Below are 27,443 nucleotides of genomic sequence, written 5' to 3'. Positions count from 1 at the left end.
GATCTTCATCTAATCTGCTGGCGGCAGACAGTGCCTTTTGTGGTATTGCTCTCCAGTGTAGTACATATAATCTATCCTCCACCTCACCAATCCCCTTGACCGTCCCAGACAAGAGATCTTGAAATACACAGTGTGTAGGAAAGAAGGAAACAGAGCAGTTTAATTCTTTTGTCAGTTTGTTCACAAATAAGAGGTTAAACTTAAAATCTGGTATACACAAGACATCATTGATCAGGTCACTCTCATTTAGTTGAAAACTTCCAATATGTGTAACTGTGGCCAAATCCCCTGTAGGTAGCTGTACTTTGCTTGTACTTTTTACCATATTCCCAGCATACAAATAGTTGTGATCACATATCATATGATCTATAGCTCCTGTGTTTATAATCCATTTCAAACATAAACTAGGATTACCTGCCATATTCACACTGCTACTGCTGCAACTGTTTTTCTTCAAGGCATCAATCATAGTATTAATTTGATCTGGTGAAGATTTGTGTAACAGTTGTAATAGTATTTGTTTATGTGTCCCCTGGGTATTGTGCATTGGTTCTTCTATGCCCATGTGTGCCTTCCTATCCACCTGATCCTGCACACAACGTGACTGAGAATATATTGTACCTCTTCCCATTGCTAAGTGATCTTGCATACCTCTAAGCACATCATTAACCTTCTTCTTTTCTTTAAAATTGTCAGGATAACCAATCAATTGGTAGCAATCCCCTTTGAAATGCCAGTAGCATGACAATGGTCACATTTCTTTAGTTTGTTACAGTCTGCCCTAACATGTCCTTTCATGTTGCAGAAATCACAATACAAAGACTGATAATTCTTCCTGGGATATTGTTGCTGCTTATTGTTTCTAACAGTGTAAAGAGCTAAGGACTCCATCCCTTCACTAATGTGACCTGCAATTCCCTTCTGACTTTCATCCTGGATTATTAGTGCATAAGCTTGATTCACATTAGGCAAGGTGTGCATCATTAAGATTTGACCCCTAGCTTGTGAATAACTATCATTCAACCCCATTAGAAACTGTAACAGACGCTAAAACTGCATCTGTTCAACATACTCCTTAGCCTTATGACAATCACAACTAGGTGGGGGTAAAATAGAATCATATTCATCCCACAAATTTTTCAATTTGGTGAAATAAGTTGAAACTGTTGAGACTCCCTGTGTAAGAGTGAAAATGGTCCTATACAATTGATATAGTCTAGATCCATTGATTTTATCAAAACGCTCCTTAAGATCAAGCCATACCTGGTAAGGACTGGTTGAGTATAAGGTTCCACTGAGTAACTCCTCACTAATATTGCAGATTAACCAAGAGATGACCACTGCATTGCATCGATCCCAATTTTTCTTCAAATTCCCTTCAAAATAAGTGCGCAAAACAGAGCCATCAATGAATCCCAATTTGTTCCATCCAAGCAATGCAATCTCCATAGCCCGACTCCACAGGGTATAATTCTCCATCCCTGTTAATTGGATCCCTATTGATAGTGCTCCTGGTACATCCGATGAACTCAAAAACAGTGGATGATTATGATCAATCATCACTGAGCTTCTGTTAATGGCTTCTTCTTGAAGTCTGCTACCCGATCCTCCAGATTCTTCCTTAATCGCCATGATCAAACGATGAAACAAGCGAGATAACAAAAAAATTCAGCAAGACGACGAGCTCCTAGAACATTCGCCCATGCTCTGATACTATGTTAAGATCAGAGAATCGAGATACTCCAGTAATGAATAGAAGATCAGCTTGCTTAACAATGGAGAGAAAACTTCTTCTTCAATAATGAAAGTCTTTACAAGAGAATCATTATTACTACTACATTCATTTTAATACTATCTCATCTATATACAGTCAGTTAATAAGCTAACAAACTAACAAATTCTAACAAACTAGATTTGTTAACTTAACTAGTCTGTTAGAACTAAGTGACAGCTGTACATTTTACTAGCTTCTCAACAAGGTCTTTATGAGCGAAACTCAATCAAAAACTTATAAGTTAGACTCATTTGATGATGTTTCAACTTCAAAGGACATTTGAGTCAACCAACATTTAACCCATTAGCCAGTTTAGGATCAATTCTTGAAATATAACAATTATCGGAGATGTAATTAAAACATAGTCAATTTCAATAACAAAGATACTCTTCCCTAAAAAAATTGAGGTATGGCTAACAATATGGAATTTTGCTGATTACCAAATGAATATCAATTGGGAGGCAAGTTTTCAAAAATATTTTTGAGGCGAGTCTTGGGATGGGACGTATCGAGAGCGTTTGGGGCACAAATTGAAGGTCTAGATCCATAGGGTGTTAATCCTAGAATTTGGGGCATAAGCCTCAAATGTAAAAACGTAAGTCTCAAGGGTAAAAATGTACGCTCAGGGCATTAATTTTTGTTTTTTGGTTTTTAAATCATTTTTGCTTTAAATCATATTTTTAATTATTATTGGTGTAATGATCTTTATACTTTATGTTATTATATTTTTTCAGGTTGTATGTTTTATTCTAAAACGTATAATAAACTCTCATAGAAAATGTCATTGCTATAAATAAATTTTTTAGTTAATCGTGTCTGAAATTAAAGGATAAAACTTTCATTGCACTATGTTCTTGAGACAACTTTATTCGTTTTTTATCATTACTATTACACATTTTATCCTTCTTTTTCTTTAAAATATATAAACAACAATCAGTGCAAATATTAATTGAGGGTGTGAAGGACTAGTAAATGTGAAGATGGATGATGATTTCATTTTAAATATTATTTTGATCTCTCCTCGCGCCCCGCCTTTTAATACACTAGTTGGGAGGCATGCATGTTTCTTACTCTAGGATTCTATATAAGAGCTTGTCTCTTAAATCATCAGACCTTTTTAGTAGGTTCTTGTGAGTTAGTTTCACTTTAATTTATTTGTTCTTATCAATATGAGCTTCCTTGGAAGGCTTTGATAGTTGTGTGAGTCATGATCTCCAGACATGTGCTAATCATATTTTTGAGCTTTGAATAATTTACCTTGTCAAGATTCTAGTATTGTTGTATCTGGCATAATTTACCATTGAAGTATGTGGTCTTGGGATTGATTGTACTCCTTGAATTCTGAGAGGTGCAATCATTTTTAGTCTTTTAAAGTGTTAGTCTTTATTGAAAGACCTGGTTGTGATATCGATTATTAATTTGGTTGTAACCTTACAATTCAAAGAACTAGATTATTTGAGTAACTATGCAAACAAAAAATTGCAGAATATAAATCAACAGAAGTATTTAGGGCTAAAAATTCTTTTCTTAAAGAGGTCAAAGACCATAATCTACCTCTAAAGAAATTTCCTCCAAACTCTTCCACAAAACTTGAGCCCAAATTTCATATTTACAACTGTCCCTTGCAATACTTATGTTATTATATTCAACAATTTCAATCTTTACCCTTACAATACAAAACACACCTACCATAATCTTGTAACACCTAATATTTTGAAAAAGGAAAGAAGTCTAAAAAGGGCTACTAGTACGAATTCACGAGACCATCCTACGGTTTGTAGAAAGTTCTACAGGTCGTAGACTAGCCTCGTAGGAAGTGGGAAAAATATTTCAATAATCAAGCCCAGTAACTCATTTGAAAATTGTCGATGACGGTCCATTGAATGGACTAAGGACCGTAGGAAGGTCCCGTAGAAAGGTCCTAGACTTAGCGAAATCTTGAGTTGAAATTTGAGGTCTACAGATGGGGTCTACGGACCGTAGAAAGTTTGACTGTCCATAGAAACAAGTTGTAGGATTTTCCCTAGATTTAGGTCCCAGTACTCGACCTACGGTTAACCAGTACGGTTCGTAAAAATTTCTATGGTCCCGTAGGTCTTAACCATAGGACTGACCGACAGTTATTTTTAAAGGGTGTTTTGGACTTTTCTTATGCACCTAATTCCTACACTACGTCAATATGCCTATAAATAATCCCCATTAACTTTTTTTTAGTCCTAACCTGCCCATTCCCAAATCAATTTCCCAAAAATCCCCAAAATCCTCTCAAACTTTTCTCTCAAGGAGCAAGGAAGAAGAAGCTAGGGTTTCAATTTCGATCCTCCTTTTTCACCATTCATTCTAGGCTTTGATCCTCAAGGTATGTCGGGATTCATCAATGGGTTCCATTCACCCTTGAACCCCAAGGTTTCTCAATTATCTATGTCAAATTTCAATTCATCAATCGATTAGGGTTTCATTCAATTCCTCATGGGTTCTATTTGAATGGACTCAATTGTTTTTATTTATATGTCATATTATGATAGTTTTGACTCAATTACATAATCAATTTCATGTGAACCCATGCATTGATCATGATTTTGACTATGAATCCTAATTTGCAAGAATTTATGAAGAAATTATGAAGCTGTGAATAATGTTTAATTATGAACTTATGCATGATTCATGAAAAAGATTATTCTATGAGCTAGGTTGCTATAAGATTGGCATCAATGAAATTGTGAAATGTTTTCTCACAAATTAAGGAACAATAGTTTGGTGAAAGGTTTTCTCACTTATACTTGATTCAAGATTTAATGAGCTACTCTATGATGTTTTATCTTGGATTAGTACTTAATTGTGATTTTCAATGGATGATGATATTTTATATGTTTATGACTATTCAATTGGGATTTATCTTAGCACCAAGAGAACTTTGAGGTGGAGGCTCAAATAGGGTAGTCTCTAGTAGCAACCTCTAGTTCCAAACTATGTGCCCTGTAGGATTACCTTAAATGGTCTAGCTAGTGGCTCCACATATAGCATATGGCATGATATAGAGTTCTACCTGTTGGGATATATACTACTAACCATGTGTTAAGAAATAATATTTATTATAGAATAAATATTTGCTCAATTTTAATAGATCATATATTCGTTTATGGTGTCTGTTTACTTATATAGTAAATGATTTAGTGTGTAGATGTAACAACCCGAGAGCACCCCCTAGCCGTTACATGCGTATTCGACCTCTCGGAGGTCTTATACAAGCCTTAGCATTCATTCATCGCATAGATCATAAAAATCACTAAGAGTTTAAAACTTTTATTCAATAAAACCATAAGGCTTCAAGAGTCATCAACATTTGAAAACATCAATACACAAGCGGAACTACTAAGTCTCTTTAGCCAATCTTAGACAAGAACATAAAACATACTAAGGGACACGGCCCTTTACAAATGAAATGAAACTTAGTTGTCTATTACAATGACTAAGAAACTTCTAGACATAGTCCTCGAATCTTGAGAACATACCAAAGACTTGGAAGAGTGAAGCAATCCAAGCAACTCCAAAGCACAATCTCCTCCTAGTTACCACAACCTACACTTGTAGGAAAATAGAAGAAAGGGGTTAGCACAACACACATACTAAGTATGGGGATATGCAAAACATGCTAAAAAGGACATTTGTTCGGAAGTTATGCTTTCATGCCATTTTGATAAAATCTCATGAACATCAACATAATAGGCACCTTACAAGTCACAACCAACAATACAAAGTCATATGCTTCACAATACATCATAAACATACATAACCCATTTACCTTTACCTTCTTGCCTTGGACCTCTACCTTAAGTAACCCTTAAGCAATACCTTTGTACAATGTATGGGCAACGTCCCATACTATCACCCACACTAAGGCACCACCTTAAGGTCACACAAAGTGCATTTACCATGCATACCTCGACCTTCACCAATTAATCGCATAAGACATATAAGCACATAAGCCAACAAGTCACTTCATAAAGCTAGAACACCCATCAAATGTCATCCCAAGACTCACCTAAGTAAGACATGGTGAGGCAGCCCATACTACCTCTCCATACCACACCCAAGTGATCCTTGATGCTACACAAGACAAGCTCCATTCACATCTCAANCCCAAGACTCACCTAAGTAAGACATGGTGAGGCAGCCCATACTACCTCTCCATACCACACCCAAGTGATCCTTAATGCTACACAAGACAAGCTCCATTCACATCTCAACATAAATCGTTGATTCAACTTAATGCATTTAGACAACATCATTCACTAATGACATAAGATCATCACATACATTCAATTCAACATAAGCACTTACATTCAATTCATTATGACTTACTTTCACATTAGCATGCTCAACGACTAACACTTTCATTAATTAGCCCAATAAGACTCATTCATTCATTATCATTACTAAGACACACCAAGATCTCTCTTAAATGTCTACTTGTGCAATGTCTAAGTGATGTCCCATTCCACCACCTATCCTAAGTAGTACACCCTTAAGAAACCCTAGTTCATTCATTCATTAATGTGGGGGAAAAGTCTTAACCGACATAGACCATGGAGCTTGACATGGAATCCCGATAGTACCCTTACCGGATGAGGGATCCCTACTTGCCTAAGGTAGGGTCATTCTTTTAGCCTTTACGTGGTAGAGACCACTAGCTAGTCCTATGTGGGCACATAGTTAAGGGATAGAAGGATTGCTTCTAAGTACTCGTATCTCAACTCACGAAGGAGCACCCATCTTAATGGTTGCTACTAAATACTCACATCTCAACTAACGAAGGAGTATCCACCCATCTCCATGTCCTCTCGGTGCTAGACATTACTCCCCCACATTGTTAGGACATTCATTTCATTCATTCATCTAGGATAAGGATTGCTACTAAGTACTCTCATCTCAACTCACGAAGGAGTACCCATCCTAGCCCAACATTCATTCATTTAGGGATAAGGATTGCTACTAAGTACTCTCATCTCAACTCATGAAGAAGTACTTATCCTAACCCACATTCATTCATTTAGGAAGCTCTTGGATTCAAAGATGAGAAAACATTTCATCTAGGAATCCCATTCATTTAAATGAGTACTTTATGAGACTATTCTTACAATAGACCCAACTTTCATTCATTAGCATTAACTCCCATTCTTTTCATTCATTCACACATTCTTTCATTCATTCTTCACTAGGTGTGAGAGTAGGTAAACCTAGTCTATCCTAACCTCACTGTAACACCCCAGAAAATCTATGACTTAAGTTAGAGTCTCACCTTATGAATAATGACTTAAAAATAGTTAAAATGATGTTTATAAACCTAAACTAATGTAATTGACTTGGTTTGGAAGAGTAAAAGTCTAAACGTCAAGAAACGACCACGACGTCCGAAAACTAGAGAAGAATGTGTTCTAGTGTGTCCTTAGGTTTTGGGCAGGTTTGGGAGTGTCGTATGATGTTATAATTTGGTGAAAAGGTTTAAAAATAGGTAAATATATGTTCCTAGGATCAAAACGTTCGAATACGACTCCCCGGGATCACACTAAGGGGACCCGAGGAGGACCCCAACCTTGGCCAAGCAAGCTGCCAAGGTAGTTTGCAAGTTGTGCATAGAGGGAATGAGGGCTCATCGCGCACTTGCTCCCCCAAGGATAAAAAAATCAGTTCACGACGCGATCGTGTCGCGGACTCTACTGTCTCAAAATTTAATTCCAAATATCTTCAGGGAACAGCTCCGCATCGCGGACTTGTTCCGCGACGAAAATGCAGAAATTCAAAAATCTATTTTTACTTCATTAAAAAGTCGATTTAAGTGAGGGGTATTTAGGGTACTTTAGGGGACGTGTATATAATGATTTTTAAGTCAATTTACCACACTTTTATCACTCAAACACAAAACCCCAAAGATCTAAACCTAAAGTTCCTCCTTCTCTTTACTCTCTCTCTCTTCTCAAGAACTCCATTGAAGAAGATTGGAACTTCAAGAAGAAGACCAACTCTCCAAGGTTTCAACTCGGATTTTCGTGGTTAATTCGTCAATAAGGTATGGTTGCTTATCACTCTTGGGATTCCTTTCCCCAAGAGGCCCCTTCAAGATGAATTTCAAAATGTCTAATTTCTAGGTTTTAATCCAAAAATGTGGGTCTTCTTTCTAAAGTGAAATTGATGTTATAAACTGACTTTGATTGATGTTATATGAACAATTATGGATGAATTTATGTTGTATTGGTGATTTCTTGAAGAATTCCCCATGAGACCCATGTTTCTCCTTCTTTTCCTAATTCTAACCCTAGTTTGTGTTGGATATTGATTGAAGGTTATGAATTGAATGTGATGTTATGTAATTCATGTTTGTATGATGATTCTACCCTAGGTTATGTATAATTTCTATGAAATTAGGGTTGAGTCTTTGAATGAAGCCTTGAAAGCTATGAAAGGAATATGTCAATTGCTTATATTGATGTTGATTATGTTATTACTTCATGAATTACCTTGTGTTATGTATTGGTTATGAATTGCTTGGTAATTGAAGTATGGATGTCCCACGAAGGGTAAGAAGGTATGAAGGTTGGTTCTTCTTTGAACTCAAGTATGAAATGTGAATTACTTAGATTGTAATGATGCTATACCTAATGTGTTATTGTCGTGTTGATGACCTAGTTTCCTCATCCTTAACCCTCTACACTTAAATTAGCTATGAAGTATGTGTGTATATTATGGTATGATTGCTATATGATTGAAAGGTAGTTCTCATGATTGTAGTGTAATGTAAAGTGAAAGGTTTACTCACTTGCTAAGTGTCTCTAAAGTGAAAGGATTGTTACTCACTTATGAACACATATGAACTATTATGGTAAGATGTCTACATAAGGGTCTATTAAAGGCTAATGTGAACTTATGTGATGACTAAAGATGATTACAAAAGGGAATCAAATGCTTAACACCGAAAGGGCATGCAAATGAGATGGGGGCCTCATGTTTAGTAAGTCCAGCTCCCCACTTGGGTTTCCTCACGTTTAGCAAGTCCGGATTACCTACGGTATGTGTTGTCTCATGAGATGGAAACCCCGACGTTTAGTAAGTTAGGGTTTCTAAAAGCAATCTCCTTGACCCTTAACTATGTGCCAACATAGGACTCTAGCTTAGTGGATCCACCTAGATAGCTATGTACGAATGGTTACACCTTAGGCAAGTGTTAACCCTCTCTTTTCAGTGTGGGAGTAGAATATCGAATTCCATGTAGCTCTTATGGTCTATGTCGGTTATTACAATATTTCCCTAATGTAAAAGTAAATGAAGGTATAAAAGGTGTGAACTCTTACTAGGTCTTTCTTAAGGGTTTCTACATAGTGTAAGGGAGGGTATGGGACTTCTCTTGCATATTGCACTTGTGGGATCCTAAGAGATGGTTGAAGTAGTGTTCTCTTATGATTATGATTATTATGACTTATGTATGTTAAAGCTATGTTATGTATGATCATTATGAATGTGGTAAGTTATGATGAAATATGATCTTATGAATGTATGCATGAAGTAGGTTGCTTAATGTGATACTTGGTTTTAATAGGGTTATGGGGTTCTATTCTTTGCATTGCACTAGTATTGCTTGGGCTTTATACATGTTGGGATGATATTATGTTGGTTTGGACTATGATACTTAATTTGTGTGCATATTGGATTTACTTGGCAAAAAGCATGTTTTGAATAAAATGTCCTTTTATGCATGTTTCAATGGTTTTTATGCATAGTAGCCATACTTATTATGTGTGTTGTACTAACCCATATTTTCTCCCTTTTCCCCAAACATTTAGGTTCGGGCCATTGAGGATTCAAGCTTACTTCTCAAGACACTTGGAGTTGCTTCCCCAAGTTGGTGAGTCCTCAAGTCCGAGGACAAGACCCTATGATCTAGCTTCTATGTTTAGTTCTTTGCTTATGTTGAAAGACATTGTTGTACTTCCTATTTGCAAGACTTCTTATTGATGTAAGGGCTAAGTCCCATTTTCGATACTTCTATGTCTGGATGGTGCATTGTGACGAAGTTAGATTCTATTTTTCATATATGAAGTGAAGTTGAACTTCCAAAGTAAAAGTTTTAAATTTTCCGTGATTTTATTCTATGATACATGTTATGATGAATGTTAAGGGCTTGTATAAGACCTCTTCGAGGTCGAATACTCCGGTAATGACTAGGGGGTGCTCTCGGGTCGTTACACTCACCTTCATTATAACTCATTCAAAGAACACAACAACCAAGCATAACACATAAACTCTCTACACAAGGTCACCTTTCATGCTCTTAGACCATACACAAATTCATATCATATCACATTACCTTCATATAATCAACATTACTCAAAACAACAATCATCCAACTTTGCCTACAAGGCCATGATCACAACATGCTTATAAAGTAAACACCTCCCCACTTTCAAAGGGATCAAACCTCACAATTCTAACATCTACAAAATATATACATATATAAAAAATACTAGAATCAATAATCCATTTACAACTTCATCATCATCATAAACCTTAGGTCACAATTGCCCATTCAAGGCCAACATTCAATATAACACAATTGACCATCAATTCCTCATAATTCAATATAGAACAATACATAAATTAATAGCCCATAACAATCTACACATTAATATCACATTATTAGCTCATAATCAATAGACCCACTTTAGACCCAAAAATTAGGATTTCAAGATATGCAAGAGTTCATGGAGTTTTTTTATCTTAAAACCATCAATATTAACATAAATCATCATTTGAAATACTTTCATGCAAGAACCCAAGCTTAGAATTGAAATTGGGGTTTTTAGTGTTTTTGAAAAACATTGAAATCACTTTGATTTGGCTCTTTGATTGAAAGGAGAATCAAAGATAAAATCCCCATACCTTTATGATTAATTTCCTAGGAATTTGAAGGAGAAATCAGTAGGAACCCATCCCTTAGCTTGAAGCTTCATCAATATCTTCCATGGAGTTCTAGAGAGAGAATTTATTTGAGAGGGAAGGTTCAATTTGGATAATGAGGTCTAATTCTATGTTTTGGGGTTTTAACCACTTAAAATACCCTAAAATAGGTAGAATAACCATTTATAATAATTCCCCAAAGTACCCAAACTACCCCTCACTTAGTTGGATCTTTTAAACAAGTCAAACTTGAGTTTTTTATTTTCACAGATTTCGTCGGAAAACAAGTCCGCGACGCAGAGGTGTTCCCACAAGTTTCTGGAATTTAAATTTTGAGATAGAAGAGTTCGTGACGCGGACCAAACTTTTGGCCCTTGGTGGAGCTAGTCCGCGACGCAGACATGCTCGCTCCATGAGCAACTTCAAGCTGCCTTGGCAGCTTGTTTGGCCAAGGGTTGGGGTCCTCTTCAGGGACCCTTAGGGTGGTCCCGGGGAGTCGTACCCGGACATTTTGACCCTAAAAACATTTATTAAGATACTAGGGCCACCTCCACTGATTTTAGATTCCAAACAACACATAAAAACATGAACAACATACTAGAACACACCAACACGTAAAAGACTACTTTCCAAACGTCTTGGTCGTCCCTTGAGGTTTGACTTCCAAACTCTTTAAAACTGACTAAAAGGCTATTCTTCCTTATTTTAAAAAGCTATTAATGCATAAAACCCATGTGAGGCTCTACTTTATCCTACTTCATTTTGAGGGGTGTTACAGTAGAGTTTTAGCTTATACACAGAGGATTAAATCATCGGTTCTTATAAGTATAAAGTTTTTTGTTCACAATCTAGGATGGAAATTGGACATGCCATCGGTACAATTGTAGCACAAGATTATATGTAGTTTATCTTGATTATGGGAACGGTATAGTTCCAACTTCTTGTGCTAGTGCATTTTGTATGTATTGAACGGGACCGAGTAGAGATAGTTATTTTAGACTGACTGACAAAACATATTCTCTAAACTATTAAATGTACTTATATTCTTAATCCTGGTATAACTATTATGATCTGTATATATTAATTATCGTTTTGATTTATTAAAAGGTGAGATTCTGAGATGGGTCAATATGCTTGCTAAGTTGGATGATAATAATATATATTGGTGAAATAATAAGTTAGTTGATGGAATCCATTTCTCGTTATAGAGATTGATTGATATGCCTTTTTGAGAAACTTATAAGTTTTCATCGTGTCAAACCTTGCAAGTGGATTTATGAATCCAACACATGAAATAAGTTAAGTAGTGCTCTAAAGGAAATTAATCATTAAGTTAAATTCGTCAGTAATTTAATTTATTAATTAGTATTTGAAATCTTAACATAGGGAATTACATAGGTGTTTAATGGGGAATTACGAAATATAAATAGAGGAGTGCAATTACGAATTTCTTGTGGAATAATTTGTAATTTATTATGGTAAGAATAATTCAAATTAATTATTTGGAATTATTTCCATAATAGGAACCCTCAGTAATTAATTATGTGGTCCCTTGAGTGCTCATATTTAACTAGAACTCAGAATCCTATTTCATAGAGGAAAAAAGAGTAGGCGTGTGTTTTCTTGTTTTTCAAGAAAACTGGGTTTTCTTCTCCTTTTTGGATTGGGAAAGAAATCTCTATAAATAGAGATTCTCCTAACCTAGAAAAAGATGGATTAGTTTTCTATTCATACTTGCCCACCCAAGTATTGAGAAAGTTCGGATGTGAACTTGAGATCACAGTAGAAGACCATAGTCATAGCTATTGTCTATCTTGTAGATTCGCTTGAAGGTCTGTCTATCTTGGAAATTTGCTTGAATGTACCTGATCATACTTGAAGAGGTAATTTTTGAATTAAATTTCAGTAAGTTTGTGTGTTCTAGCATATTATATGTGTTCTAGCATAAACAATTTGGTTATCTATTATTAATGTAAGCACTAAGATTAGGGTATGCTTTCGCTGTGTATATATGTTTTCCAACAATTGAAATCAAGAGTCTTGCTTGTGTCTTTATAGATAATCATACACGATATGTACGTGGGTAATTATATTTATGATTCATGATTTATAGTCTCATCACGAGAAAAATCATAACATATGTGAAAGTTGTTTTTTAAAAAAAAGGTACTGCACTTGTGGCGGCAGTAAGATATATTTTGGGACATTGTTATTCTCAACTTTGTGAATTTAAGATGAGAAATTAAGGTCAAATTTTCTTGAGATACTATAACAGTAATGGTGTCTTGTTACCTTTTAATTCATTGACTTGTCACGAATCAATAATTAAATTCAAGAGGAATTGTTATATGATAAGAATTTATGGACAGAAATTTTAAAATCTTGATTTTGTGAATAGTCGGTTCTTCCAATTTGGTCAGCTAGTAAAATTCAAGTTTTTCTATGGATTCTGTTTGAGCCGAAAATTGTTAGGATTTTGGGTGTTCTGTTTGTTTTTCTTTTTCCTTTTTAATAATTATTTGAGCACTATTTATTACATAAATAATAATTTAATAATATTGTGATTAATAAATCAAAGTGATTTGTTTATTTGAAATCACTGAAAATTCTTAAAAAGTTTTATATATGTGAAATTTTAATACATCAATTGTATATTATGATTAGTAAATAGGATCAGTTAATGTGGTCTATTTGTTTGAGTCATTAAAATATGTTCAATGTGTTATGTGTAAATTGTCCTGCATAAATGTATACTGATAAATGTTTGTATACTTGAAAGGAGATTTTCCTTTAGATACTAGTAACAATCAATTAATTCACGAGAATAGATAGTAAAGGTTTTCTCCAGTCTAAAAGAGAAAAATGTAATATCTTTAATTCTCAGATGTATTAATATGAAAGGACAATTTTGATACTAGTAGGTGTTGTGAGTCTTAGTAAAAGAAGGACACAACGTATGTATTGTGCTCATGGGATAATTATTAAAAGAGAATAAAAATCTGAATCAAGTTATTTTAATCTTTAACTATGCCTAAATCGATTATTTTTCAAATTTGGTCATATTAGGTGGTCATGAATTTGATGATCTCTGATTGACTTGAAATTTGATGGTTCCATCGAAGATCATTTAGATGAGTTTTAGATAGTTTGTCAGATTAAAATTTGATTTGAGTATGATAAGATCATTCTTTATGTCAGTTATGTTTATGTTAAATTTGGAACATCATTACACGTGGTGATTTAATATGAAGTGATATGTGATAAGAATGTAGATCATGTTGTTTTAATTCCTAAATATGCTTAAATTACTTGAATTTGAATTTGGTCATAGCTTTGGAAATAAAGATTCTTTATAGGCTCCAATTAACCTGAAATTTGGTAAGTTCATTGATAACGGCCTAGTAAGAAGTACTCATTGTTATTTGGTTATGATTCCATGAGGTCGTTAAAATGACTTTAAAGTTGTTTTTTGGAATTAAAATGTGATTTAGTATGAATGACATTCTTTATATTGATTTTATTTATGTTATATGTGGTACATGATTACATATGATGAGTTAACATAAATTGATATATGATAAGAATGTAGATCTGTTCACTTTTCCTCAAATTGTTTGAATCTGAATTTGATCATAGCTTTGGAGATAAATATTATTTTTGAACTCCAATTGATCTGAAATTCGACAAGTTCATCAGAAACGATCAAATTTAAAATACTCATGTTATGCAGTGATTTGGTAATTTGAGGTCGTTCAGATGATATTTTTTTTTTAGATAAGTTTTGTATCTTGAAAAATTAATTTTACTGAAAAATTACTCAACTATGATATATAGTGGTGATAGAGTTTGTTCTCTATGGTCTTCATGACTAAATTTTAGTGAAGTATTAAGTTCATGTGTTGGCTTAGACCTTCCTCCATAACGGATGAAATTAATACAAGTCATTAAAGTTGAATCTCTAGTTTTGATTATCTGTATTGACTCTCCTAAACTGAGTAATATTTGATTGGATCAATGGATCTAGGGATAATGATATTTACTTGACTTAAAATAACATATACTCTCCATTTGAGTTAGCTTTTGTTCTAAATTTGTTGAAGTGAATATCAGACACCACATATATATGTTGCATGAGTAGTCATTTTTTCATCAAAATTTATTGTTCAAGACGCATTGATATCTATAAGGTGTGTTTTTGAATTTTAATATTCAATGTATACATAAACATGCTTTTCTTTTGGAATTTTAGAATTCTGTTCTTTATTCTTAATTCGTGTATCTATTTCACAAAATGATGATATATGATAAGAATTACTGAGCGGGAAAATCTTAAATTCTATTTTGGCCAAACAACAATTTCAATCAAATTGATCATAGTTTTGGAATTCGAAAAAACAAACTCTGATTGATATGAAATTTGGTAAATTCATAAGAATGACCTAGTAAGAAACTAATTATTTTTGGATCGTTATATGAGTTTTTGGTCATATTTGATTAAATAGTAGTGAAGTAGCTTAGACCTTCCTCCCTATCAGATGAAATTGATACAAATCACTATGTATTTAATCGTCTAGTTTTGATAATCTGTATTAACTCTCCTAAGCTGAGTAATATAGGATTGGATCAATGTAACTAGAGGATTTTCACTTGACTTAAACTAACAGTAGACTCTCCATCTGAGTTAGGTCTGTATAAGTTTATGGAGTGAATAATCGGTCATTGTACATACGTATTGCATGAGTAGTTCTCCAATTCCATCGATTGGCTATTCGAGATGCATGGATATATATCTATAAATGAGCCACGAATTTTGTTATTTAGGATTATTCGAAATATTATGATCTATTTAAAGTATTATATCTAATATTCTCAATAGACTTTACACATCCACTTAGTACTACTTAAGCTTTTCTTTTGGTAGAGATAAAAATATTAATTCAAAGAATGCATTATACATGTACCTTATGTTAGAAGGAATTATTTTCAGTTTCTAACTGATAAGAGATGAATATTTAATATTTTTGGTTGTAACTCTCCTATCATTGAGTTTGATGAATATTTTATTTCTTGTGGCATATTGATGCGTGATTAATTCTTTTATTAGTATTATTTCTCATGAATTGAATTATATTAATCTGTCTCATATGGGAAAATATCTTTTAAATTGAATGAAACTTATCTGTACATTAGTGTCTAAGTCATTTATTCTGAATAGAATTTGAAGGTTGGTTAATGGATGAACATAACGATTCATTAAAAGTGAAGTCACTACCAACATGCGAGTCTTGTTTAGAAGGAAAAATGACTAAGAGAACTTTCCTCTTAGAAAAGGAAAAAGAGGTAGTGATAAGTTATAATTAATCTATTCTGATTTGTGTAATAAATGAGCATTTGGGCAAGAGGTGAATTTGAGTATTCTGAGTTTTCAAGAAGGTTACTCATGATATGGATATTTTTTTTTGATGTTTTGTAAGTCTAAATGTCTTGATAAACTCAAAATATTTAAGACACATGAAAATAGCATCATGAAAAATATATAAAGTCATTGCAATTTGATTGTAGTGACGTAAACCTCTCTGCAGAGCTTATAAGTCACTTATCTTATAAAATAATTGCATTTCAACTGTCTACACCAGACACTCTATAATACATTGGTATAGAAAAGAAAAGAAGTAGACTCTTATGAAGATGATAAGATTATTTATTGACTTATTATTAGTCATTTTGTTTCTTTTGAGACAGGTTCTAATAACTACATATCACATTCTGAATTCAATGTCTTTCAAATCAATACCTTGAACAACTATAGAACTAGTTGAATTTGACGTAAGTCTAATCTGTGACATGTTCATATATAGGATTGTTCAGCACATGTGCTGAGTGGGAGAATAAGAAAACTGGAATTAAAAACGGAATGTGTGTGTTAATTAGATATCCTAAAGAATGAAAGAAGGTTTATTATAGTGTCCTAAAGAAAATAAGACAATTGTCTTATTTCTAGAAAAGGATCATTTAGTAAACCATGTTCCTAGAAGTAAACTAGTTTTATAAGAATTGAACAAGAAATAACAAATAAGTCAATTATAAATTCTGACGCTCCAAAACATCTAATCGGTACGTCAGAAATGACGTTCCATTGCATTTAAATAGTGAGAGAAACGTTGCTAGACATAAGAAAACTACTACCTCAAGTAGTGGAAGTGATGTTGAGCAAATTGAAGAACACTACATGAAAAGTTGTTAATATTTCAATATCGAAAGATTTTGAAGAAAATATTAAGACTTGAGATCATGAAAGTGTGATTATGTAGTGCTTAGTTGTAGTGGGAGAATCATAGCGAAGATTGATTTGTTTTGTATGCTTGAGAGAACTTTTATGATCTGAAAAGAAGTACACTCTTGGAAGGTTTCATGAGAAGCTCTCTCAAGATCTAGTACAAAATTGATTTGTTATGATGAAGCACTACTAGACAAAATTGCATGAGAAAATAGAAACAAAGGAATGCTTGTGAAAGTTGTAAATGCATAGTTAAGAGTCTAAGTGGGAGATTGTTAGGGTATATACTATTAATTATGTGTTTAGACATAGTATTCTAACAATTTTCAAGATTAAATATCTAAGTGGGAGATTGTTAGGGTATATACTATTAACCATGCATTTAGATATAGTACATTATAACAATTGTGATGGTTAAAAGTCTAAGTGGGAGATTGTTGGAATATATACTATTAACCATGTGTTAAGAAATAATATTTATTATAGAATAAATATTTGCTCAATTTTAATAGATCATATATTCGTTTATGGTGTCTGTTTACTTATATAGTAGATGATTTAGTGTGTAGAGTTTTAGCTTATACATAGAGGATTAAATCATCGATTCTTATAAGTATAAAGTTTTTTGTTCACAATCTAGGATGGAAATTGCACATACCATCGGTACGATTGTAGCACAAGATTACATGTAATTTATCTTGATTGTGGGAATGGTATAGTTCCAACTTCTTGTTCTAGTGCATTTTGTATGTATTGAACGGGACCGAGTAGAGATAATTGTTTTAGACTGACTGACAAAACATATTCTCTAAACTATTAAATATACTTATATTCTTAATCCTGGTGTAACTATTACGATCTGTATATATTAGTTATCGTTTTGATTTATTAAAAGATGAGATTCTGAGATGAGTCAATATGCCTGGTAAGTTGGATGATAATAATATATATTGGTGAAATAATATGTTAGTTAATGGAATCCATGTCTCGTTATAGAGATTGATTGATATGTCTCTTTGAGAAACTTATAAGTTTTCATCGTGTCAAACCTTTCAAGTGGAATTATGAATCCGACACATGAAATAAGTTAAGTAGTCCTCTAAAGAAAATTAATCATTAAGTTAAATTTGTCAGTAATTTAATTTATTGATTAGTATCTGAAATCTTAACATGGGGAATTACATATGTTTAATGGGGAATTACAAAATACAAATAAACGAGTGCAATTACGAATTTCTAGTGGAATGATTTGTAATTTATTATGGTAAGAATAATTTAAATTAATTATTTGGAATTATTTCCATAATATGAACCCTCTGTAATTAATTTTGTGGTCCCTCCAGTGCTCATATTTAACTAGAACTCAGAATCCTATTTCTTAGAGAAAAAATGAGTAGGCGTGTGTTTTCTTGTTTTTCAAGAAAACTGGGTTTTCTTCTCCATTTTGGATTGGGAAAGAAATCACTATAAATAAAGATTCTCCTAACCTAGAAAAAGATGGATAAGTTTTCTATTCATACTTGCCCACCCTAGTATTGAGAGAGTTCGGATGTGAATTTGAGATCACTGTAGAAGACCATAGCCATAGTTATTGTCTATCTTGTAGATTCGCTTGAAGGTCTGTCTATCTTGGGAATTCGGTTGAATGTACCTGATCACGCTTCAAGAGGTAGTTCTTGAATTAAATTTCAGTAAGTTTGTGTGTTCTAGCATATTAAATGTGTTCTAGCATAAACGATTTGGTTATTTATTATTGATGTAAGCAGTAAGATTAGGGTATGCTTCCGCTGTGCATATATGTTTTCCAACACTACCTTGGCAAGTAGACTCTCCCTTTTCGATATGGGAGTTACATCGGATTCCATGTATAGCCTGCATTGTCTACTGTCGGTCATTGCTAATATCCCACAAAATGGACTAAACATAGTTACTCTCAAATGTTTTATAAAGCTTTACTTATGTTTTTAAGATGCGTTGACCATATTTATGATTTATGATTCTTCTTTAAAGATTTTTATTCTGCTAGCTTGGTCATGCACTTCATGTTACTGATTATGTCCCCTTATGATCATGTTTTACGTTTTCATGCATATCCCCTTTACTTAGTACATTTCATGTACTAATGTATACTTGTGCCTACATTGTTTCACTAATGTAGGGATTGAAGATTACTCTCACTCCATTCGTGGCTAGTTGATCATCTTAAGGATTTGAGGACTCGGTCATACTCCGAAGACCATGGCACATTTATTGCTTTTCTTATGTCTTATTTACTTTCGGATGTTGTATGTGGTGTACGGGTTATGTCCCAACCACTCCTTTGATGTAATAGATGACTTGTCAAGACTACATTACACTTCCAATTCATGTTGAAACTCTTTTGTTGAAATGAAATGATTTACTTTTGTCTATTACTATGTATATATGTATGTTAGTGACTTATGCCATGTCACGTCTAGGGTACTTTGGGTCATGAAAAATCTACTATGAAAATAATCAAGACATTGCTTTGAAAACACTCCAAGAAATTAACTATTATTACTAAAGAATTGTTTGAATTAATCTTAATAGAAACATGTTATTTGTTGTAGTAATTCATGTAGCATGAAACTAGGGCACATACGATGCCTTTTGGTTTAGTTCTATATTTCATTCTACATGTTTTATGTGTGCTTTTAATGTTAGAATATAGTTTTTATGGATTTTAGAAGTTGAAAAGGTCAAAAGAAGACAAAGCTGAGAAATTGTCAGAAATAAAAAATTTCATGATCATGGATCAAAATATAGTCTATGAATTACACAGTGAAGTGAATCAGAGAAGGCGCAAAAATAAAATATGCAGATGATCCATTTGTGAAAGGAAGTACGGTTCATATATCACATTCATAGTCTGTACATTTGAAAAAGATTAAGCTAGCAGATGACTTTACGAATGCACTTATGGACTGTGGATCAAAGTACGGTCCATAGATCAATTCTCGTGAAAGTTCAAAAATTCTAATGAAAGATCAACGCTATAATTAAAGGCAATCCATGGATCATGGATCAATATATGACCCATGGATTGTACCGTAGATGATATCGGCATGCAATTTGAGTTTGTTAGAATTTCAAATTTATGGACCATTATAAATACTTTTAATAGGATTATTGTAATTATAGAGAGTCACACATATTTTTCAGTTATGAGAGATTGTAGTTGTCACAACCCAAAGTACACCCTAGACGTGACATGGAATATATAAGACTCCGAGAGGCCCTACACAAGCCATTTGATATACATACAACACAACATAATAGAAAAATACAAGAATGTAAGAAGAGTGTCTCATATCATAAAGGAGTTTGACATAAAAGCAGAAGTTTAATCATAGTCTCGAAAAATCAATTTAATACATCAAGAGTGGTTGACATGTAACTTATACACCACATAAAATGCCAAAAACTAAATTCATAAAAGAATGTAAGAATAGGTGACAAGGTCGTCAGAACATGAGGACTCACCAAGTCTTCAATAAACAAAGCAATCAACTAGCCATGAGGGGGAGGAAGAAGATAATCAGATCCTACATTATTACACAATGTTAGAAGAAGTATGCATTAGTAAATGGAATCTACTAAGTATGAGGGATATGTATAAAACATGAACATGATCATAAGGAGACATAAAGGAAATCATGATATGCATGATTGAGCTAAAACATAGTAAAACCCTTTGAAGAATCATGAATCATGAACATGGTCAATGCATCTTAAAATCATACTGAAAGCTTCATAGACCTTTAAGAGCAACTTAGTTAATTTTGTGGGATAAATACCATTAACCGACGTGGACCACTTGATCTACAACATGGAATCCAGTGTCTTTCTCCCACACCGAAAAGAGATGTTGTTACTTACCAAGGTAATGACCCTAAACTTCTATCTTAGGTGGATTCACGACCCAAAGTATACCCTAGACGTGATATGACGTCTAAGATCCTGAGAGGCCCTACACAAGCCACTTGACATACATACAACACAACATAATAGAAAATGCGAGAATTAAAGTAAGAAATCTCATAGCATGAACGAGTTTGACATAAAAGTGGAAGTCAATCATAGTCTTAACAATTCAATATAATATATCAAGAGTGGATGGGTTGTAAATCATACACCACATACATTGCCAAAAACCTAAATACATAAAAAAAAATGTAAACATAGGTGACAAGGTCCTTAGAACATGAGGACTCACCAAGTCTTCAATCTATAAAGCAATTCACTAGCCACGAGTGGGAGGAGAAAGATTGTCGGACTTTACATTATTTAAAAAGTGTAGGTACAAGTATGTATTAGTACATAAAATGTACTAAGTATGAGGAATACACATAAAAACCTGAAACATGATCATAAGGGAACATAAAGGAAAGCATGATATGCATGACCAAGATAAACATAGTAAAACCTCTTTAAGAAGAATCATAAATCATGAACATGGTCAATACATCTTAAAATCATCTTGAAAGCTTCATAAACCTTGAAAGTAACTTAATTCATTTTGTGGGATTTTTACCATTAACCGACACATACCATGTTAGCTATAACATGGAATTCGCTGTCTTACTCCCAAACTGAAAAAAAATATCCTTACTTGCCAAATCAAAGACCTTAACTTCTAGCATATGTGTATCCACTATCTATGTCACTTAAGACAATCGTACGGGGGCACATAGTTAGGGACAAGGAGATTGCTACTTGAGACTCAACCTCTACTAATGGGAGAGTCTCCATCTCAATATCCTCTCAGTGCTAAGTAAAATCCCAATGGAATAGCCATATTCGTAAACATATCATCATACATGGAAATCACAATTAAGTTACTAATTCAAACTTAAAACATCATAGAGTAGCTCCTTAAATCATGAATTATGCATGTGTGAAAAAACCTTTCGCCAATCATGATTCCTTATTATGTGAGAAAATCCTTTCACAATTTCGTTGATGCTTATCTTAAAGCAATTTTATATCATAAACCATTCATTCTTCATAAATCATGCATAACTTTCATGAAAACATTATTCATAGATTCATAGCTTCTTCATAAATTCATGTTTTTGGCAGTTCAAAGTCAAAGTCATGAATAATACATTGGTTCATATGAAATCAATTGAAAAGTATGTAATTGAGTGAAACAAATTATAATAAAATCAAAATCAACCAATTGAATAAATGCAATTAGAACTCATGAAGAATTGAATGAAAATCTAATCAATTTGATGAAATTAAACTTGGATAATTGAGAAATATTTGGGGCTCAATGAGTGAATAGAGTCCATTAATGAAATCCTACATACCTTGAAGATCAAAGCCCAAAAGCAATGGGGGAGAAATGAGACTTGGAGTTTGAAACCTTAGTTTTGTTCTTGCACTTGAGAGAGAATTGGAGAAGATGAATGTGGATGGGATTTGGGATTTTGAGGGAATGAGAGTGTTGGGGTAATTTTAGGAGTAGTAAGATAGTTATAGAACTTAAAATTAGGGTCAAAACAACATAGTATAGGTAGTAAAGTTCATAGAAAAATACCCAAATACCCTTAAGAAATAACTATCGGAGGACCCTACGGACCGTACTGCCGTTGAGTTACTCGGGCCTAATATTGGCAACCTTTCTACGACACCATTATATGGACTGTCTAACTTTCTACGGTCCGTAGACACTATCCATAGACCTCAATTTTAACGCAAATTTTTAATTAGTATGGATTACCCCTACGGAGCCCATCTACAATTTGTCCACTTTCCCACGGCTCATCATGTCCATTCATAGGTCAAACTTTAGAAACTTAAAATTCTAAAAAATAAACTCCAGTTCTACGATTCCTTTACTATGGACAATAGGACTTCCTACGGTCTGTATGTCTGTGTCGTAGGCCATTGGATCAGTTCCAAAACTGCACTTTTCCTTTCCTTTTCAACTTTCTAATTTCCCAGATGTTACATTGACAGAATTCTATTTTGAGAGTCGAAACTCTAGTTGTTATCAAATTTTTTTTACAACTTTAAACCTTTCAAAACTCAAAACTTCCAAAAATCACAACTTTTCAATCAAATTTTAAAACCAATAGCGCAAACTAATCAGAAATGACTCTTGGCAACTATCAGGAGGAACAAAATACTAATTTTCTAAAAATTTCCAAATATGACCTTTGGGATCATTACATGATTCACCACTAAAAACCATGTTCGTCCTCGAATGTAAAGTAAAAAAACGTACATAAATCTTCAAAAAGTTAAGGATATCTTGCATGCTTATATCTCCCAAGTAGCCTCCTCGATCGAATAGTGCTTCCATTGTACCTTCACTGAAGCAATCTCCTTTGTCCTTAGCTTTCAAACCTGGCTATCCAACATAGCTATAGGCTCCTGTTCAAATGCCAAGTTTGAACCAAAAACCACTAAATCAAGTGAAATTACATAGGATTCGTCTAGTACATACTTCCGAAGCATGGAAACGTTGAATACTGGATACACCGGTGACAAGCTAAGTGGCAAGGCCAAGTTATAAGACACCTCTCCAATCTGCCCAAAAATCTCAAAAGGGTTAATGGACCTAGAACTAAGTTTGTCCTTCTTCCCAAACCTCATCTCACCCGTCATGGGTGATACTTTAAGCCAAACATGATCGCCCTCCATAAACTCGAAGGCTCTGACTCTCCTATCAACATAACTCTTCTGTTGGCTCTGGGTTGTAAACATCTTTCACGACCCAAAAATGGACGTGTTGGCACTTGTTTTTTTCCACCAAGACAAGTTAGCCTCAACCCAATGAACACAAAAGAAATACGAAAATATAAAGCAAAAACAAGACAAAGGCGAACTAGGCGGAACCATTTCCCATTGGTTTTATATCAAATCACTAGACGGAACCATTTCCCATCGGCATTATAAACACTTACCGGAAATGACGTTGGCATCACAACACTCATCGACAGGAACCTCGGAATCATAGCACTCATCGGTAAAGACCTCAACATTATAATTTATCACATGTCTCATCGCAGTGTTCACAGTCAATACACACAAGCAATATCACACCACACAAAAGAGAGAACAATTCACATAATTTAGGTCCTCATTCATCCTTTCAAGCATTTCATTATCAATCAACAAGGGTCACAATAAGATAATTTACACCTTCACCTTTATCACATAACCTTTTTCATTTCAACCCAGTTTTATTCATTTAGATGTATCAAGTGGACAAATTAAACCCTTCGCTTCATCCCTATTACTCCCAACATACAAACAACAAATGAAGTATACAAATTCTACTAGAATACAACATTTAGGAGATCACTTGTCTTAAATTAATCAATATTCACTCCAAGAGTTGAGTCTTCCCCTTCTCAATAACTTCAAAAGCCACACAATCTATAATAATCAAGTATTCACAATCACTTTCTGGAAACAACAATACCCACATCAATTCCCTTGAAAAGTGGGTCAATCAACACAAAACCCAATTCTAAAGTTAAACTTTAAGTTTGAAATTTAGTACTTTAAAACATTACTCAGGGCTTTAGGAACTCATTAGGGAAAATTATTTTGAAAAAGAACTTAAAATCAATTCTGTAACGACCGGTTTCCGTCATTATAGAAAACCCAATGGGGAAAAATTTTGGGTCAGAAAACTTTTTCGTAGTAACTTGGAATTTCCCAACCTAGTATAGATTTGGATGAAATCAGAGTCAGTAAGGTCTAGGGAAATCTTGTAACAATTGGTTGACCTAAATATGATTTTGATCACATGACTATATAGCTAAGACATTAAGGAATCCATACGACTTTACAGAACTGAATTCGGGCAAGTAGAACTCCCAAAACTGATCTTAATGTGAACATGTATCTTCTGAGTGTCATGGGATGAAGGTGTATTATGAAATGGGGGTTTGGAATTCTTAAATTAGCTTGTTGTTCCATGCAAGACGCTAGAGCGGGATTATTCCCGCCAGGGCAGGGCCGCTGTAGCAGGGTGAGGACCGCTGTGACGGGTTAGTCGCGATTTAAGTCGGAAATAAACCCAAAATCATTTTATTATGCAAGTTTCGACTTTGAGAGCTAGGAGACGACCTAGGTGAGTTCTTGACCGTTTTTCACGATTATTAAGGCTAAAGGTAAGGTTTTAACTCCCTGAATCCATTTTTCTATCCGTAGAATGTAAAATAGTGAGTAATTATCGATGGGGGATGGTTTTGATCAGGAAATTATAGTGGAAAATCCCTTAATCTGGGCATGGGGATTAAAGGTTTGACCTAGGATTGATATTACTATTTATAATCCGAGTAATTAGGTGTTGTTTATTGATCCTCACATTATTATGGTTGTTTGTAGACCAAGAACAAGAGGAAAGAATCCGAAAAGGGAAGAATCAAGATTCTTAGGGGATTCAAGCTTTGTTCGAGGTAGGTGATGGTTGTGATTTCATGTTTTGTGATATATGTTGTACTTGCTTCATTATAATGCATGCATGTATGTGAATGTTGCATTATTGATCATACTAATCGTGAATGAGGATAATTGAATAATTGAATGTCATGAATCATGACTTGATTGTATGATTATGAGAATGTACTTGTGATTGTGATTATGGCTTGTTGAATGGATCGGGTGTTACATCTGACACACTAACTGGGATCGGTTGCCACGTACCAGCATAAACATTGGAACGGGTGTCACGATCCGACACACTAACTTGGATCGAGAACCACGTACCGGTACTCTAACAATTTGGGTATGGGTTCCATGAGAGGAGCATTCAATTGGGTTCCGTGAGAGGACTATTGAATTGTGTTGTGTATCTACTTGTTATGATTATGTTTATATCTAATGGTGATTGAGGTTGAAAGCTTGTTTGTTGTTCTAAAATGATAACCAAAGTATATTATTGAGAACGTGGAATGCTACATTGATCCTGAAATGATGACTAATAGTGTATATGTTCGGTATATGCCTGTTTTATAATGTTATGGTTACTTGCATATGTTTCACTTATTGAAATAGCCGCGTGATCCTACCAGACTGATATTGTACTTGCTTGTTCTTTGTTGAGTATAGGGCATCTTCAGGCAGCTATTGATAGACCTCAGCTAGGTGACTATTGAGCGTGACCAAATTCAAGGGTGAGCCAGTTCTTTAAGCATGCCATGGATCTCCCTTGTTTAAGTCTACTCTTTTCAGACTCATACTATTTGTTTAAGGTGTTGTTTAGTTTCAGGGTTTTACCCCTTGTTCTTGACTTGTCGTTAATAGAGTTTTGGTACAATGACTTTCAGGTTCTAGGGGTTGTTCTTCTGCATTAGTTTGGCTAGTTTATTTAAACCTTTGGAGTGTATGGAAACTCTATATAATTTATGCATTTAAACCTGCTTCCGTATCTTTAAATGCGTAGTATCTTGGTTAAGGCTGCTTAGTTGGGTTGTAGAAATGGTTCTCCCACCGGAGGGTTAGTGTGAGTGTCAATCACGATAGTCTAGGTTTTGACAAGTTCAAAATCTCCATTTTATCTAAAAATTTAGGTTCTTGAAAAACCTCATTATTCACCAATCAAATCTCATATTGATGTTAAAACCCATTAATAATCAAAGGGAAATGAAGGTTTAGGATCAAGAAAGCTTAACCAATTGATTTAACACATAAAATCCTTCCAAAAATCTCCACTAAGCGTCCCTAAAGCTCAATATTAAAAAAATGGGCTTACACCCCAAAATTTGCAGGCCAAAAACCCTCCCAGGTATCACACAAGCGACCAGGGGTTCTCTTAATTGAAACCCTGTAAAAAGTGCAGCATTCGCAAAAGTGAAGCCTTTTTCACAAAAGTGAAGCCTCCTTTGCAAAAGCGAAGGTCATTTAAGCAATGGGTCCTTTTCTTAAGCAGAGGTCTCTTAAGCGACAGGACCATCGCAAAAGCGAAGCCTGCTGCACCAGAAAACAAAGCCAACTTTCAACACTCCAAAAAGACCTTTAGGATTCATTCAGAACCTTGCACACACAAACAAGATATGGAAATCAATTATACTCGATGTTCGGGACTAGATGGAACTGTCAAAACACATATCTGAGGTTCTCTTGACCCGACATTTGCGAAAATTACAAGAAACTAACTCACACCTAAAAAAGCTAAAACCAACTCGAAACCTCTAAAAAATCAACCAATACCGAACCTAGGCCTTAAATTATCCCCTGAATCCAACAGAACTCTCAGAATTTCGATCTGAGCATCCAAACCCCGAATGTTGATTAAAGTAAACCCAAACGCTAAAATTCCACAATTTCACATCTTAGGACCTCAAATCCTGAAATGACTCAAAAACATAAATTGACAACCCTCATGAATTAGATTTCACATTTGGGACTGATGGAATCAACATAATTCCATTCCGACACTTGAAACTCCAAAAGACT

At 34.2% G+C, this 27,443-nt stretch overlaps 2 pseudogenes; one reads left to right on the top strand and one right to left on the bottom strand.

The window, feature by feature from the left end:
* Window positions 1-705: 705 nt before the first annotated feature.
* On the bottom strand, window positions 706-1,632 carry LOC125877529 (uncharacterized; annotated as a pseudogene).
* Window positions 1,633-25,359: 23,727 nt separating this feature from the next.
* Window positions 25,360-27,443, top strand: part of LOC125877528 (uncharacterized) — a 37,750-nt pseudogene continuing 35,666 nt past the window's right edge.

Source organism: Solanum stenotomum, chromosome 9 (genome assembly GCF_019186545.1).
Source record: "Solanum stenotomum isolate F172 chromosome 9, ASM1918654v1, whole genome shotgun sequence".
NCBI lineage: Eukaryota > Viridiplantae > Streptophyta > Magnoliopsida > Solanales > Solanaceae > Solanum > Solanum stenotomum.
The sequence above is the reverse complement of the archived record's forward strand: the minus strand, read 5'-3'. Positions and strand labels throughout refer to the sequence as shown.